The sequence below is a fragment of the Mchenga conophoros genome, linkage group LG7 (assembly GCF_057382185.1).
Source record: "Mchenga conophoros isolate Kocher_MC1m ecotype Shallow Benthic linkage group LG7, M_conophoros_male_GT1.1, whole genome shotgun sequence".
Classification (NCBI taxonomy): domain Eukaryota; kingdom Metazoa; phylum Chordata; class Actinopteri; order Cichliformes; family Cichlidae; genus Mchenga; species Mchenga conophoros.
The window spans coordinates 31,368,792-31,385,700 of NC_140532.1; the positions used below are offsets into that span (position 1 = coordinate 31,368,792).

At 39.7% G+C, this 16,909-nt stretch overlaps 1 long non-coding RNA gene across 1 annotated transcript in view; it reads right to left on the bottom strand.

Annotated features, from left to right (window-relative positions):
• Positions 1 to 2,639: 2,639 nt before the first annotated feature.
• The window catches only part of LOC146570450 (uncharacterized), a 35,960-nt gene continuing 21,690 nt past the window's right edge, over positions 2,640 to 16,909 (bottom strand). Inside the window, exons 2-4 of the long non-coding RNA XR_014892999.1 lie at positions 12,895 to 13,063; positions 9,050 to 9,219; positions 2,640 to 8,922 (exon numbers count right to left, since the gene is read on the bottom strand). This is a non-coding gene — a long non-coding RNA (uncharacterized LOC146570450). The remainder of the gene's footprint in view (positions 8,923 to 9,049; positions 9,220 to 12,894; positions 13,064 to 16,909) is intronic.

Genomic DNA, 16,909 nt, shown 5'->3' on the forward strand with positions numbered 1-16,909 from the left:
TTAGTGAAGTCCAGTGACTTGCAGCAATATCAATATCTAAATCAAAGCAGGCACGATCATTCACGTGTGATTCACGTTCAGTGAATCACAACTTTGAAGAAAGTGGTTAAAGCCAAAACCAATAAAAGGGAAACAATAGACAACTTAAACACCACCCCAAAGTAGCACTTCTCCGGTTTATGGACCAAATAAGGTGCAGTTGTCAAGTGGAAGCAAGATTCTACATGTGGATAAGGTAGATATTACTCTTTGCTCTTTCATGTTGTACTCATACAAAAAGTTTGGACCTGTATTATTATCAACATTTTTACTGTCAATTCCCTTATGATTAACCACAAACTACAAGCAAGACTGAATTTTCATTCTTTTTCTTCAGATGTTTAACAATACTAGCACTAGTATCCAAGTACCAACCCCAGTACTATCCTCCAAATCTGAAGTGGGCAATATACAAACTGTTAGGACTGCTATGGTAGGCCACACCAATGGGCTTATAAAAATATATCAAATTATATAATAATAATCAGCATAAATGAGTTCATCTTATTGATGTGACTCTCCACAGCAGTCCCAGTTTCTCTTGTGGCCCCCATGGGAAAATGAATTGCCCACCCTTGCTTTAAACGTTCCCTGGATTTGTATGCTACTTTTGCCCTGAAGCCACTGACCTGAATTGATTCAGTAGAAATGACTTGGGCACAGCAAATAAGACGTGGGAATTTATTTCACACTTCTTTAAAGCAATGGAGTGGTAGCAGTTTTCCCAGTTAGGAATTACAACCCCAAATGAATGCACAGTTAATGTAGTCATCTATTCTTCTCTTGGAAAGAAAGATAGGAGTTCCTCAAAAACGTCTTATTCACCAGCATATGTTCATATGTGAATTACAGAGGTGTTGCCAATATGATTGTATTTGAGTGGACTTGATAAATTAATATGATGAGGTGGATGGAGACACAAAGTATACAGCTGAGGGGGATCACGGAGTGAAAAGATAATTTTGCAGTTATTTGTGGTTCATCACTATCTGTCTTTTTAGTCCTTTCTTGCATATGAAAGCACAGATTTTATTGTATGTGCTTTAAGCAAACGCTGACGGTTTAGCTCCTCTTTGAAACATCTATTTGAGTGCATTCGTGTTAATGTCTCTGGCATACCACCTCTGCCATTCTGCTGTTTAGACACCAGACAGTCCTGCTGCTCTGAGTCTGAAACAGCAGGGGAATAGCGTCCTCCTCATGCTGAAGTCTCTGCGATAGAAATAAAGTGCCACATTCGAAGCAGTGTGCTGTTGGTCAGCCTGATTATGGTTTTTATGGCCAAATGAAGAGGTGGGTGCCACATTAAACATATCTCTGTGGTGAAGAGACCCAGGGCTACAGGTTAACTGACTACCCTGATGCAGGATGACACAAACACTCTGCAAAAATTTCCTGAAGGCCAAAGAGCGGTGACTAGCCTAGACTTTCCTCCACAATAATCTGACTTTAAATGCCACTGAATTACTGATTACTGAGAGTAATAATCCACAGATTCTGAGACTTTGGAACATGGTCATTCTGGGATAACCTGGGTTATACGTATGAAATACCAAGAGAAACTTTAATTGTCCTGGTTTTGTGTTTAAATTCCTGTCAATACAAAGAATTGCTCTTTTTGTGTTTCTTTCTGTGTTTTTTGATTACCTTCCCTTTCCTAGTCCATATCACCTGTGTTCTGCTATCCAATCACTCCTGTCATTTTTCACATTTCTTGTATTTTCCTAGAATTTCTAGTTCTTCCAGAATTTCTTGTGTTTGTTATGCTCTTTGTGTTTTCCTTTCCAGTTTCCAATTTTCCTTGTTTTTCTGAAATTTCCTGATTGCTTCTTGAGTTTTTATTGCATTTCTCATATTTCCAATGTTCCTTTCCTAGTTGTTTTTTTACCCTCACCATTTCTTGTGCTTCTAGTAATGCTCCTTGTGTTTCTAGTAAAGCTTGTGTTTTATGTTTTTTTTAAAGTATTTTTCACGTTTTCCTATGTTTTCTAGCATTTCTTACATTTCAAGTGTTCTTTGTGATTTCTTCGTTTATCCAGCATTTGTTATATTCCTAGTGTCTCTATGATTTCCTAGTTTACTTAGCATTTATCACTTGACTTATGTTAAGAGATATATTCTAAAACTCTTCTTCAGTAGAGAATCAGAGAACAGAAACACACAGATTTTCTTGCTAGCAAGGGCAGCCTCCTGAGCTCACACACCAAGAGTGATGCTCAGAGACTAAGCACTGAGGACCAGTGTTGGTCAAGTTACTTGAAAAAAGTAATCAGTAACTAATTACTGATTACTTCCCCAAAAAAGTAATCAGTAACTAATTACTGATTACTTCCCCAAAAAAGTAATCCCGTTACTTTACTGATTACTTCTTTTCAAAAGTAATTAATTACTTAGTTACTTAGTTACTTTTTAAAAACACGATTTACAACCTGAAGAGGTGATAAAGCGATAGATCTTTCAGCCCAATTCTACTTTTACTGCATAATCCATCATACAAAATGTAATCAAATGGAAAAGTCTCTTTTTAAAACTTGTTTTATTAGTTTTAATCTTTTAACTTTATGCATCAAGCAAAAATTTAATTATATGCAACATCCTCTGACTGGAAGAAATTAGTTTAACATTTAAACCTATTTTCTACACATTCCAGCACATAAAATAAAATATTTTTTGTGTTTACACTCAGTCTTTCAAATAGATGCAAGTAAAACACAGCAGAACATAAATAAAGTCAAAGACTAGCGGTCCTGTTGCTCTATTTTCACCTGTAAAGCAGGACTACGGTAGGCGGAGGTTTACCCTGGTGCAGGTGTGCCGCGGTCAGTTGAAGAATCCGCGAGTTTCTCTGTGAGTTTCCCATTACGTCATAGCACACTCGGTGCTTGCTTGGAAGTTTAGGGGTTTTTCGCTGTAAAAATAAGTTTTCTTCCCACGCACGATGGATGCTAATGTTTTTGTCACTTTTTATGGAATCAAACTCAAAGTAAGGTCAGTACTTCCACGCTTTAAACGCTGCACACTCATACTCTCTCCCGCACTCGATATGTGATCCATTGTTGATCTGCACACAGCTGTTGCCACGAACGTCGCACTCGCTTACGTCACTGTCGTGAGACATTCTCGCAAAAAATCACGGTTTTAGTAACGCCGTAATGCAGCGTTCCTACGGGAAAGTAACGGTAATCTAATTACCGTTTTTGCAATAGTAATCCCTTACTTTACTCGTTACTCGAAAAAAGTAATCAGATTACAGTAACACGTTACAAGTAACGTTACAAGTAACGCGTTACTGCCCATCTCTGCTGAGGACTGCCCTGGTCTTTTATTTATACACTTCAGTGGGTGCTTGTTCCTTACATTGGAATGTGTGTGTGTGTGTGTGTGTGTGTCAGAGTGTGACCCCATAAACGACTTCCCTTAACCTGCTGGTCTGGAAAATCCAACAGTTCATCTATATGTAAAAAAGCACTTAGACTAAAACTGACATAGCTACGTTAATCCTACCGTAAATGGTAAAATGGTAAATGGCCTGTATTTATATAGCGTAAAACAATAAGACAAGGTACGACCTCTCCCATACTCCTGGGATGTGCGGGTGAACGCCAGAACACCCTGGAATGTTACAGACCTCCTAGGATGAGACATTCTTTCAATATGCCACCAACTATATACTTCTAAACACAAATGATTACATGCAGTATTCTACCATATGCAAACTTATATCATTAAAACATTATACTGACTACTAAGTACAATTTTCCATTGACATTCCCTCCTGTTGTCAGTATAACTTTAAGTGAGATATCAGTATGTAACATCTTGTTGTACATTTTCTGTCACATCGTCATTAATCACACAAAGTCTTCATGTTCCAACAGGTCGGGGTCATCATCATCATTTGTCACGGCTGTATATGCACCAACAGTGTAAAATATTATGCGGTTAATCATGAGTTTTAGACATGACAGTATACACGTTACAAAGACACAAATTAAAAGTAAAAATATCCCAACTCCGATGAGTCGTCCTTTTAGCACCTGTAACCAGGAGCCAGTGTAGAGCCAACAAAACCAGTCACTTGTATCACATACATAGTCCTGATTTTGGGCCTGCTGGATTTGTCTCAAAGCATTCAGGGCGTCAGTCATGTTTGATGAATCTACATCGTCTTTATGTAAGTGCAGCAGGTGTTGTTGAAGAGGACGCAAAGTCCCCCTTTCTCTGCTAGTATCATGGAGTAGTTCTTCCCTGGGAGTTGGTCCAGGAACACATATAGTGTGGGGTGTGTTGATGTGCTGGGCATATGGGAACAGACATAATAGTCTGTATTTGCCGATTTTGCCTTTGTTCTGTCGTGGATATACTTATGGCTCTTCTACTGTCCATCCTCTGCAGAAAAACCCCTCTGTGGAAAGGGTGCTGGGTCCAGTTATCTTACTGCTGTTATGATCCCAGCAGTCTTCAGTGTGCCATCATATGCACAGTATAGTGACACAGCATTAGGTGATGTTCATAGGAAACTGCTGTCATCACCACCATAGCTTCTGGTTCCCGTGCTTTCACAGAATCATGATGTCATCCTTAGACTCCCTCTGCGCTGTCGATGGAGCTTGGCACGCTCCCCTCATCCGTCAGGTGCCCGTCTGTTGTCCACAATCTCCTCTGTTGGCCTCTGGAAATCCCCCTTGGCACAGCTCTCATTCCAACGCAGTTTCATGGTCCTTGCTGTGGCTCCAAAGTCTGATCTCATGATGGGCCCCAACCAGCCCGACCTTTGACCTCAACCACTGCCTGGGCTGTCAGCTATGCCTGGAATGGTTCTTGTTTCTCACTGGGCCTCTGAAGATTTCTCAGGAGATTACTGCTGCACCTGTATTTCCTTGCTAGGAGGAAAAACTTCTATTTGGAGAGCATGTCAACAATCATCAAACCACATTCTTTAGTTCAGTGAACTTCACTTATAGGCCATCAAAGCCTCATCTCAACATGGATGCACCACTTGCATAGGTTTGATACCCATAAATGAACTGTTAATCACACAAATCGCTGCAAAAATCAACTTAGTTTAATGTTAATTAATTCATTGTTTCATGTTAATCCTGGACCCCTCCTCTTGACGCATGGACACTCCCATGAGTCAACTCATCAAAATCAGATTCCTGTCTTAAAGAAAAAGTTAGCTAGATCACGTCCCAGGCAACATCAGGGCGTCTCCTCCTCTGGAGCAGCACCACCCTGGACCTATAATCCTGCAATAAAAGATGTCAATCGGTTTTGCATATTAAGTTTGCTTAACACCCGGCTCTGCCAGGAGCCTGCATACACTCCACCATGGCCTGGAAAACAAGATCTGGAAGTGAAATCAAACTTCACGCTTATAAACAATTGTATCATAAGGGTAATAAGTATTCAACATCAGCAAGACAAGTATCATGTGCAGGTTTTCTCAAATCAGTAAACTACAATTATTACCATAATTTGCCTCAGACATGGATCATCCCATGTACTCAGTCAACATTAATGTAATCGGTGACTTCTCTTAAGCAAAGTCACTCCACTCATGTATCACTAGGAGCTCAATAGTGGTCCGCTAATGACTCCCATATGAAACTATTCCATAAACACTGCATCTCGTATTTGTTTTTCTCATGTTACATGTCCGTCTCTGCTGAATCCTCTACATGCACTCTTAGAAAAACAAACATTAGCAACACACATAAATCATCCTGGTGACCAGGCGCAGGTCGACAGGTTCCAGAGGTGCTATAAAAAGACCATAAAGTTAGCCATCCATAGCTGTGGAAAGAATGTTATTCACATCATCAAAGTAACCTTCACATTTTCCCAAAAACACAGTGTAACAGCATCACCAACTCATAACCTGTAAACACAGTTTCTTCACACATAAACCCAGAAATCCTGTAGTAGAAAAACATCATTAAGTTGTGTCCTGCTGTAAATCACATGATCAAATCACATGATTAACATGCAGCAGCTGTGTTCAGAGCCCTTCCCGTGCTTTTCCCTTCCAGCACAGTACCACCTAAGAAGCTGGACATCTGTAGTGAGGCTTTTTTCCATGTCCTAAAGGTAAGGCTGCAATATTCTATGTGTATATATTGTTGAATTTTGCAGTTACTCATGTTTTCATTTTATATATTTTACTGTGGAGTCAGTCAAATATTCTTAAAGTTCAGATCCCCATAACATGTTGATGTTAATAAAAACCTACAAAAAAAGTTGATCTATTTTATACTGTAATGCAACTCAAAAATTGTGTTTCTTACGGTCTTGTTCTAATCCTCTTTTTTTTCTGTCATGTAGACTTCAGAAGACCCTGAAGGCTACCTGCGTCAGCGACCCCTGGCTTGTCCACTTCTGCTTGTCTCTGAAGGCAACTGCATGATAGCTGTTGGAACCACACCGGTGAGCACTTTTGACCGGAAGGATCTTAATGAGGGACTGCTCTATCTGATGGCATATTACTATGCCCTCCACCCCACATATCCAAAGTGCATTTCCACGCTGCTGTCTGTCTTGCAAACTGAAATACTCAAAGACTCCATCCATGACCGAGATTCAACCCCCTCTTACAAGAAGGCGCTTGGTGAGTGGAAGTCATTCATTGAGTGAGTCTCTCAGATGACAGACTCCATCTGCCTTGTTTATCAGACTCAGTGTTGGTCAGTGAGGTTGTTTTTTTTTTCTCTAGAAAAGTTGTTCAAATGTAAAACACATGTTTGTTTGTGTGGTCGTTAAACTTGTTCTTCTAAAATGTTATGTAATATAGGATTTGAAATAGTGATTGTTTTAAGCTTCAGCAAAATTTATTTTTGATACCAGCCATGAGTGTGTTATACTGTTATTATTCATGTTAAGAGTATCTGGAATATGCACTTCTTATATTGGCCATGTTACACAGTACCCTGCTGAAATGTATAATTTTAGACATGATTCTCCTGGAACAGACCTCAGTGAGTTACTGACCCATTGCTGTGTCAATAAAAGCACAAAATCTAAGAGTGCTTTTGCTGTCTTAATTTAAGATGAATTCCCTTATTTTTAGTAGCTTTTTGAAGAGATGGTGTCTTATTCTCGGGAATTTTTGCTGATTATTGTTCTCAGAGTCAAAACATAATTCTTATAGTTAGCTCAATCAAGAAAGAAACAATTCAGTTTTAAGAAAATTTGTCCTATGGTAAGGTGTTTTTTTTATGTGAAAAATCTAAATTAAGGTGTCGAATCTTAAAGTAAGCAAATAATTATTGAAAACAGCTTGTTCAAGAAAGCATAATACTCATTTTAGGTACAGATTTTCTAAATATCAAAGTATCTTTTACTTATAATAAGTCACATTTTCTTCAAATAAGCATACATTTTAGACAATTTTGTCTAGTTAAAAGGCATATGGCAGTTAAATTAATTTGCTAGTTTTAAGAATTCTAGTTAAGCAACTTCTGCTTACCCCATTGGCAGATTTTTTGCTCAAAACAAGAAAATTTTGTCAGATTTAAGAATATTTGGCTTGTTTCAAGTATAGCTGTTTTTGCAGTGTGCTGTAAAAAGAAATGTAAATGTTAGCACTGCGCGGGTGTATACACTCTTTCTCACAGTAATCTCTGTGAGCAACACAAGCCCATGAATAACACACCCCTGGTAGATTCACAAACACAGAAAGTGGCATTTAAAAGTTAAATCGGTACGGCCAAAGCTCATGCAACCTCAGATGTTGCTGTTAGCTTTCTGCTCCTGTAAAAAGAAGCACATAAATTCATCTACCCTTTTGTCCTGTCTAGGTGGAGGTTAACCTTGAGTCGTGGTCAAGTCTTGTCAGCTTTTACCAGTCAGTCAGTTTGTTTTTATTTCCATTCATTCATTCATTCATTCTTTCTTTCTTTGCTGATAGTGGAAACTATCGTCGCATTTGATCTCCACCCTCAGCAAAATGACGTCATTTCAAAAAGAAAAAGAAGAACTTTAGATCGGATTACCTCGCTGAATCCTTTTTAGGCAGGGACTCTTATTTTCTAATTGTCCCAAATAAGTGGCTTTCTCCTGAGCCCATTTTAATGTGGAGAAACTCACTTGTAACAATTTTCTCGACGACGTGTAGCACTTTTAATTCCCGACATGCAGATCTGCTTAAACAGAGATAATCGAACAAAACTTTCAGTGCACTGTGAAAGTATCAAAATAAAAAGGCCTTGTTACGTTACACAAGCTCCTCATCTCAGGAGGGTAAATCATACCATTAGCATGATTTATCATACTATCATACTAATTGGCAGGCTCAACTTCACAACAAAAGAAAAATCATCAGCTAGATTTACTCCAAACCAACAATCAGCCACACAACACGCAACATGACCCCAATGTCTTATTAGCTATGAGTTTAATCCCCAGGTCTGTGCTTTTCACTCATTTAGGCCACAGATCTATTTTATCCAGTTTTTCTTTTTTCCCGTCATCATAAAACGTGTGACATGTCATCAGGTATTTCACAAAAGACGTTTGTTCTTATGTATTCAGAGTTGTGTATCTGGGTGCAGGATTCACTCGCACATCAAAACAGGAAACACAGTGTTTTAGAGTCTCCACTCTAACAAACTCCAACACATCCCATTCACTCGTGCTAGAATTCAGTCACCTTTCATTAATCTAAAAATGATCAACTAATTTGAATCAGCTATTAACCCACTAAGATGAAAGGACAACAGAAATGCATGTTCAAAATCTTATCACAAAAATAGAATTTCTCTCATACTTGTGCTGCATCAATCAAGCAGGAAGCATCTGTCATGGCCTGGGTGGGCACCTGCAGGTCTCCGACAGCAGCCCCTCCTCCTTTGGGCGGAGTTCGGTTGCTCCTCCCTGGCTGACCACCTGTGAGCAATCATGCCAGCAGTAGATCAGACCTGCGCTCTCAACCATTCATCGCCTGAGTATCTGCTATCCCCATGTCAGTCGAGTGGAGCATCATAACCCTGTCCAACGTCATGTGATGACTTACTTGTGTTTCTTATCCTCAGAAGTAGCACCTGGTGTGGAGATCTCGTTTCTCTCACTCCCGCCTTCCTGGACCTGGTGCTAACACGACGTGGTCTGCCGGCCCACCACTCACTTGCCTGCCTCCCCACGCCTCGACTGCTTCCAGGCTTCCGCTCCACCTGTCCCCTCCACCTGAAACCAAGTAAGACAACTCAATTCAACTGTGGAGGATCGTTGATTGTCTGCTGGATCCCACTGACCGTGATCTCCTCTAATTCCAGTGCCCCGGCCCCTGCCTAGTCCTGTTTCTACCTCCCCGCTGCCTCTGCTGTTCAGCAGTCTCCTAGAGGTGTCTAGGTCGCCCTCATTTCCTTAGCTAATCTTACGCGCCACGAGTGTGGTGGCGTCGCTTTGCTTTTGCTTTTGTTTACCTGTGGGCGGAAATAAATCATTTTTTGTTCCCTACCGTCTCGCTTCCGGGTTGGTTTCTGCACCTGTGTCCATCTTTGTTCCCTCGTGCCGCAGGGCCGTGACAGCATCTCCCAATTTACTATATTAACAACTAAATTTATTGTCTGATCACTGGTTGGTCAAACCAGAATCTTTTTCCCATGAAAGTTAAACTGTTGTCCTGCAACCTAGAGAGTCAATTTTTTGCATTGGATAAATTCAGTATTTGATAACAAGTGTCTGCTAAATTTACACTATTTTAACACTGATGAGAGATGACAAGCTAATTTTCATTGCATGTGTGTTTGTGTTATTAGGCAGGTTTAATGCATGTCTGTGGAGCTGCATAGCCAGCAGAGCATGTTCTTAAAGCTGCCTTTCCTACACATTTCTCTGGTATTATTTAATCATTTTGTAACCGATGTGCTATGAGTCCACTGATCTTTGCATCACTTCTCATCACACTAAGTGACTTGGACAAGATGGTAAACAGACTCACATGCTTAAGATGTTGTCTAATCTTCATGAGCTCTCTTGTGTTTGGAAGTGTTAGTAGGGTTAATGCATGTTCTGCTTGTGTGTGATTTTGTATGTTTCTTTTTGCAGTGTTTCAGACTCCTTCACAATTTCCCACTTAAGCAGTCAGTTTTGACCAAATTTTGATTTCCCACTTTAAACACCAGCATTCTCACTTTCACTGTTGTCCTCTCCCACTTCAACAGTCCAATAGCAGGCAGTTCTCCTTCAGCTTCGTCCTGTGTTTCACTGTCTCTTCTTGCCATTGTAACGGAGTTAAAAATACATATGAAAAACATGCACTTACCTGTTCTTAATTATCATTTTAAGTGTGAATTTTATCATTTTTTTTAATTGTATTTTATTTTGAAAACCCAGAAACCGGATCTCACTCTAACGTTTAGAAGCTGCTAAGGCTTCCGCTCCTCACAGCGCGCGTTTGCACTGTGAGGGTAAGTCCTGTAATGAAAGGCTCTGGCATTTTTATGGTTTCTGGTGTGAATGTTGTTACATAAGTTGTACATGTCGATGTATATAGGTTCATATTGATGTTAGAAAGTTTCTGTGTAACTGAAACAAAGGCGGGTTGCTGTTAAATAGTGTTTCTGCCGTATTTATGCTCTTTGGCAGTAAGTCTTTGTCAGCCCCCTAGTGGTTGCTGCGCATAGCAGGAAATGTGTTTGGATTTACCGTTTTTCTGTGCTTTTTGTGATGTTGTTTTACATTGTAGGAGCTACAATTGCTGGTACCATCAGAAGACACCTGTTGAGTGTGTTTTATGTCTTCTGCAGGTACGTGAGCTTGTTAACAGCCATTTTGTCTGTAAAGCACAAGCAAGTGAAGATGTAATGCACTATTGTTAATTTGACCATTAGAGGGAAATGTTTAGTTGGTGATACTTATGTTATCCTGTTATTTTGTTTTATACGATTGTGGAATGTATTTTATTAGTCATAAGATTTCTTTTGTATACAAGCTCAGTATGACAGAGTGTAAAATGAGAGAAATTATTATTTTCCACCTTTTCTTTATTAAAAGGTTAATTGTAAGTCTGTTAAGACAGCGCGCGTTTGCACTGTGAGGGAGCTACAATTGCTGGTACCATCAGAAGACACCTGTTGAGTGTGTTTTATGTCTTCTGCAGGAATAAACTGTGAAAAGCCAACCTTCCTGAGCGTCTGTGATTTTTGAAGAGCTGGAAGTGTTACACCATTTTCTCCAAAGGTGGCAAATGTCAAACTCCAACAGTCTCCTCAGTTCTCCTCAAACATTCTTTTCCCATGCACAGTGAATTTGCAGTTTGTTGGAAACACAGTGCTATTCATCCAATCAGGCAGGATGATGGGTTTGCTTTTCTTCTCTGATGTTGTTTGTCGACACTGCTGCTGCTTGCTGGGACTCTTTGCTCAGGACTTTGCTGCTGTGTCTTTATCTGCCATATTATTGCTCTTTGGAGCTGCATTCCTTGTCTTCAGGGAGGAGTGAGAGCTCGCTTGTGAGTTTGAGAGACACATGGTGCTGTAAATAAGTTAGCCAGAAACTTGGCCTGAATGTTTCCAATGATGTTAAACTATAATTTTCTTCCGACCACTGCATGTGGAAAATTGATTCACCTGAAAGTGATAAACTAAGACATTTTCATTATTATTATCACTGCTTAATCAACACACATCTCTCTCTCTCTCTGTTTTTGTGAACAGTCCTTTAAGCAGAAAATGAGATTGTAGTTGTTCTTGGCTGATCAACACAAAACCTTTTCCCTATGATTATTTTTCATCTACAATGTAATGGTGACCTGCAGAATCACCACTCTCACAATCAGAGGCAATTACTTTTACACAGCGCACAAAAACACTGTGACGTCAGACACATTAACACTCACTTGTTTCATCTGCGTAAATAAATCATTTGGCCAATGGCATGTGCCATGGTGATCCATAAATATGATCACAAGTTTATTTAACTATTTTTCAACCCACCAAAACAAATAAACAAAAACATGATGCTGATGCTATGAACACTCTACACACATGAGTCAAGATGCAGAAAAACTGCTGCGCATCTGAAAGAAGAAGCTGAACTCACGCAAACACTGCACACTCCAGTTATCACAGTGATCATAGTTCTGTTTCCCTCTCTTTGAAGAGTTCTCAGCCAGCTCTCGATCTGATAATGTGTAGCTTGCTCATCAGCTCAGAAGAGACCGCAACGCAACCTCACACAGTGGTTGCGTGCTTTGACCCACACAGTGGCAAAGACTTGCACTTTCATATTCAATTCAGCTTCTGTAATCATGTATTTTTCAGCTGCTTCATACAGGGTTCAGCATATTAGTTGTTTTCACAGGTGTGCTCTATATCTCAATGGCTCATAATAAGATGACAGTCTTTCAAACAGGTCAAGTGCCTCTATGCACGTCATTAGTTTAAATATTTACCTATATCACTTCATCTGTCATTGTACTGAATTTGAGCAACCCTGAGCTTAATGCGGATTACTATTAACAACTGTATTGTGCTGTAAAATCAACTTACTTCCAGACACACACATATAGACATTTGCGCGCTAATTTGTCACGAAGTAATTTCGGCTACCTCTAAAACCTAAGTCTAATTCAGTTCCTTTCGGCGAACCCAACCTATTTTAATTTGTCACGAAGTAATTTCGGCTACCTCTAAAACCTAAGTCTAATTCAGTTCCTTTTGGCGAACCCAACCTATTTTAATTTCTCTGTCTCAACGTGTTTTCATTTGCCTAAACGTATTTTAATTTGTCACGAAGTAATTTCAGCTACCTCTAAAACTTAAGTCTAATTCAGCTCCTTTCGGTGAACCCAACCTAATTTATCACATTACTTTAAACCTTTGCGGCCATTTTATATACCAAAATAGTGTTTCTCACCCTCCAACGTCTCACTGGTGGTTCGGATCATCAGACTGAATCCCAGCGCCGTGGACCAGGCCACCGGCCCAGACCCGAATTAACGCCCTGGGGCTCTCTCCTCATCTAAGAGGGCTGTGCATAGGCTTCGGTGCTGGCTCCCCACGGCGTCATGAATCAGTGCTGGATCCTGGAACAGAGTCACAGATAACAGTTCTGATATTTTCTGATCCGGCTACGAAAGACCAAATAATGTTAAGAGATATATTCTAAAACTCTTCTTCAGTAGAGAATCAGAGAAGAGAAACACACAGATTTTCTTGCTAGCAAGGGCAGTCTCCTGAGCTCACACACCAAGAGTGAGGCTCAGAGACTAAGCACTGAGGACTGCCCTGGTCTTTTATTTATACACTTCAGTGGGTGCTTGTTCCTTACATTGGAATGTGTGTGTGTGTGTGTGTGTGTGTGTGTGTGTGTCAGAGTGTGATCCCATAAACGACTTCCTGCTGGTCTGGAAAATCCAACAGTTCATCTATATGTAAAAAAGCACTTAGACTAAAACTGACATAGCTACGTTAATCCTACCGTAAATGGTAAATGGCCTGTATTTATATAGCTTAAAACAATAAGACAAGGTACGACCTCTCCCATACTCCTAGGATGTGGGGGTGAACGCCAGAACACCCTGGAATGTTACAGACCTCCTAGGATGAGACATTCTTTCAATATGCCACCAACTATATACTTCTAAACACAAATGATTACATGCAGTATTCTACCATATGCAAACTTATATCATTAAAACATTATACTGACTACTAAGTACAATTTTCCATTGACAACTTGTATTGCTCCCAAGGAAAGCATGCATGCTAGATGAGGGGCATGTTCTCATACACCTTTGTAACACTGGACTTGTTTTTGCACCCATCCTGCTGGCTGTTAGAAACAATGTTACATACAGTTCTAAGGCACTGTGTCCTCATCCTCATGTGTTCAGATTATCTGAATCCTTCACAGTGTGCGCTGTAGGAATAGGTTCCCCGTGTTATAAATAACAAATATAAATGAGCTCAGTCACTAAAGAGACAGAGAAGACAAACAGAGTGATGACAGCAAAATTATGTAAGATGACACGCACAGACGCCTACACACACTCATCTACAGTGAGAGCAATGAACGATGTGAAACAGAAAACTGTAGAGCAACAAAGAGAGGTGTATGTCTGTGAAGGTTCTCAGTCATCCAACTTATCGTAGTCTAAGGAGCTCGGAAAGAAAAGCGTCTGGACTTCTTTAAAGTCTTGACTTGCATTGCTTGGAAGGGAGCTTGGAAAGAAAAGTCCAGACGCTTTTCTTTCCAAGTTCCGTAGACAAAGAGAGGTGTAATCATTGGACAGACTCCACAGAGGAAGATTTTGTTTACAGATCAATACAGTAAATCAGAGTTTCAAACCCACACAAGCAACCACACACTTTAGTGCTTTATTAGCACTGGTTCAACTCAATGTGAGAAAATACATTGAAACACTATCTAGAAAATAGCCCAGATGAATGAATAGAGTGTTACATGCAGTGTGTTTGATTACAGAATATTGAATGTTATGCTACATTTGCCTTGGCTAGAAGAAGAAAACAGATAGAATGAGAGAGATAGTTACAACAAAGTTGCAAGAGTTTAAGAAATGTAATCAGATACTGTTTGAGGAATCAGCAAACATAAATGTGGACCATCTGTGAGAGCTCACTGATACAAACTCTGTATCCATACATCTGCACATGAAACAGACATTTTCCAATCCAGGATCATGCTTGATTAGATCCTTCTTTTTTGACCTACCGCCTTCGATCATGAGGATGAAGAGATGTTCCCAAGCCAGCTGAGCGATATAATCTCTCCATCTTGACTCCTCTACTACCCAAAACATCTAATCTGAGACATCCAAGTGTCATCCTGGTCAAATGCCTGAACAACCTTGACTGGTGATGTGGAAGAGCAGCAGCATTACTCTGAGCTGCTCCTGAATGTACAATCTCCTCTCTCTAAGCCCAGCCACACTTGAATGAAGCACATTTATATTACTTGTATCCTCAGTCTTACTCTTCCAATCACTACCAAAAGATCGTAACTAGGAGTCTATCTGGAAATATAGTTACATTTATAGTCAATTTACAGCTTCATTTTTTACACTCAGTTTTCTCCTTGCCACTGAGGACGGGTGGTATCCATTTCACACAATATCACGTACTATGCTGTACGTTCCTGTACGTTATTAACTGAGTTAATAAAAGTGCAAAAAGTACACAGCAAAATCTCCAGTGTTAAATTAACAACCAGTGTTAAATTAAAAGTAACCTAGTCAGTTTTGAAGATTAACAATGGCTAACACTGAGCAGTGCTGATTTTCTAACACTGGAATATTTCTAACATTTTGAGTTATTTTCCAGTGTTAGAAAATGTTTTTCTAGTGAGTGGAGGTTGCACATCGATCACTGATTGGTCTCTAGGCCTGTGTGACTAAGGCCTGAGAATCAGTAATACTGTAAGTCAAGAGATAAAATGTTAGAAAAACAAAAATCCTATTTGTAATTATTATTTTGTATTTGTGTGTTAATGCATGTTTAAAATAGTCAGACAATGAAATATGTGTGAGCATTCCATCCATCACTTTAACAAAAGTCTAATGTCGATAACATTAGCATTCAGCGAGCACATTTCCCAATTAAACATTGACACTCTGTCAAATCCTCGTGGGAGCTGTCATGTGTTGTTGCAGCCACTGTCTCTACTGTCTGTCAGAGGGACTGTTCATCAGCTGTTTATGCAGAAAACCAGAGGTAAAGGTTCAGCACAGACTCACGTAATTTTTCTTCTTAGGGGTGACCAACCATGTGTGGAGGACAGATTGATACTGCCCGGCCTGAAGACCCACTAAAGTATGGCAAGCAATATAAAAACTTAATTTAAGTGTGAGTGTTTAATACCAGCTGCTTCATACAAGTACAAAGTAAGAAACAGACAGAGGTAAAAATCAAAGTAGACATGGAACATACAGCTGGACCCACAAAGAGAAAAACTGTAAATCAAGACAGCCCATATTATAATTACCCTGAGAAACAATTAACAGACCGAGGTTCAAAGGCTGGGAAGGTTTCACTGCAGAGGAAAATGCATGCTGCTTGGTTCTCTATTTGAATAGCAACATATGGATAAAATGCCAAAAAATGATGGAGCATTACAGAAGTCAGGTGAAGAGAGTGGATGATTTCCAATTTAATCAGCCAATTCAGTGGATTAGAAAGTCAAAACCAGACCAGATAAATTCACCATGAACTGTTTACAAAGTATGTCTTGTTCTTCTTATTAAATCTCTGACAATGACACTAAAATGTTCCCCATGTGTTTGTAGATAAACTATACAACTGTGGTGTTCCCAGTGCTGCAGCACTGAGTTTGCAGCAGCAACAGCAACTCTAAAGCAAAACTTTAGCTGCACAAAGACAACTCGTGAACAGCCTGTATTTTAAAGAGATTCATGTAGCAACCCACTGGGTTTCTGAGCTTAACGTTCAACGTTCCCAATGTCAGATTGTTGGAGCCAGAAATTTGGACAAGAAGCTAAAGTGCTAACTTAGCACATTCAGACTTTTAAGAAAAGGTATCGAGTATAGCATCAATGCATTTAGGACAAGAAAATTAAGCCAATACAAAAGTGCCTTAAACTTTCATGCAATCTGAAGGCCACCAGTAGTTATTAAAATGTCCTGACCTCTGCAAACACTTTCAGATAGAGTTGTGGACTCTGTCACTCATTTCAGGTCGTATGGAGCTAAAAAAAAAAAGTTAATCTATGTTGCAAATTGGTCATACCATATTTCAAATTGGAGGATTACCTGTGAAACTTAACTACATGCTCATTGGTTAATGACTTAACAGTCACCAATGATTAGTCAGTGAATATATGGTTTCATAGGTCACTCCCATCTTGAAGTCTAAAAAGCATCCAAATGGATGAAAAACAACCACTCCACTTACA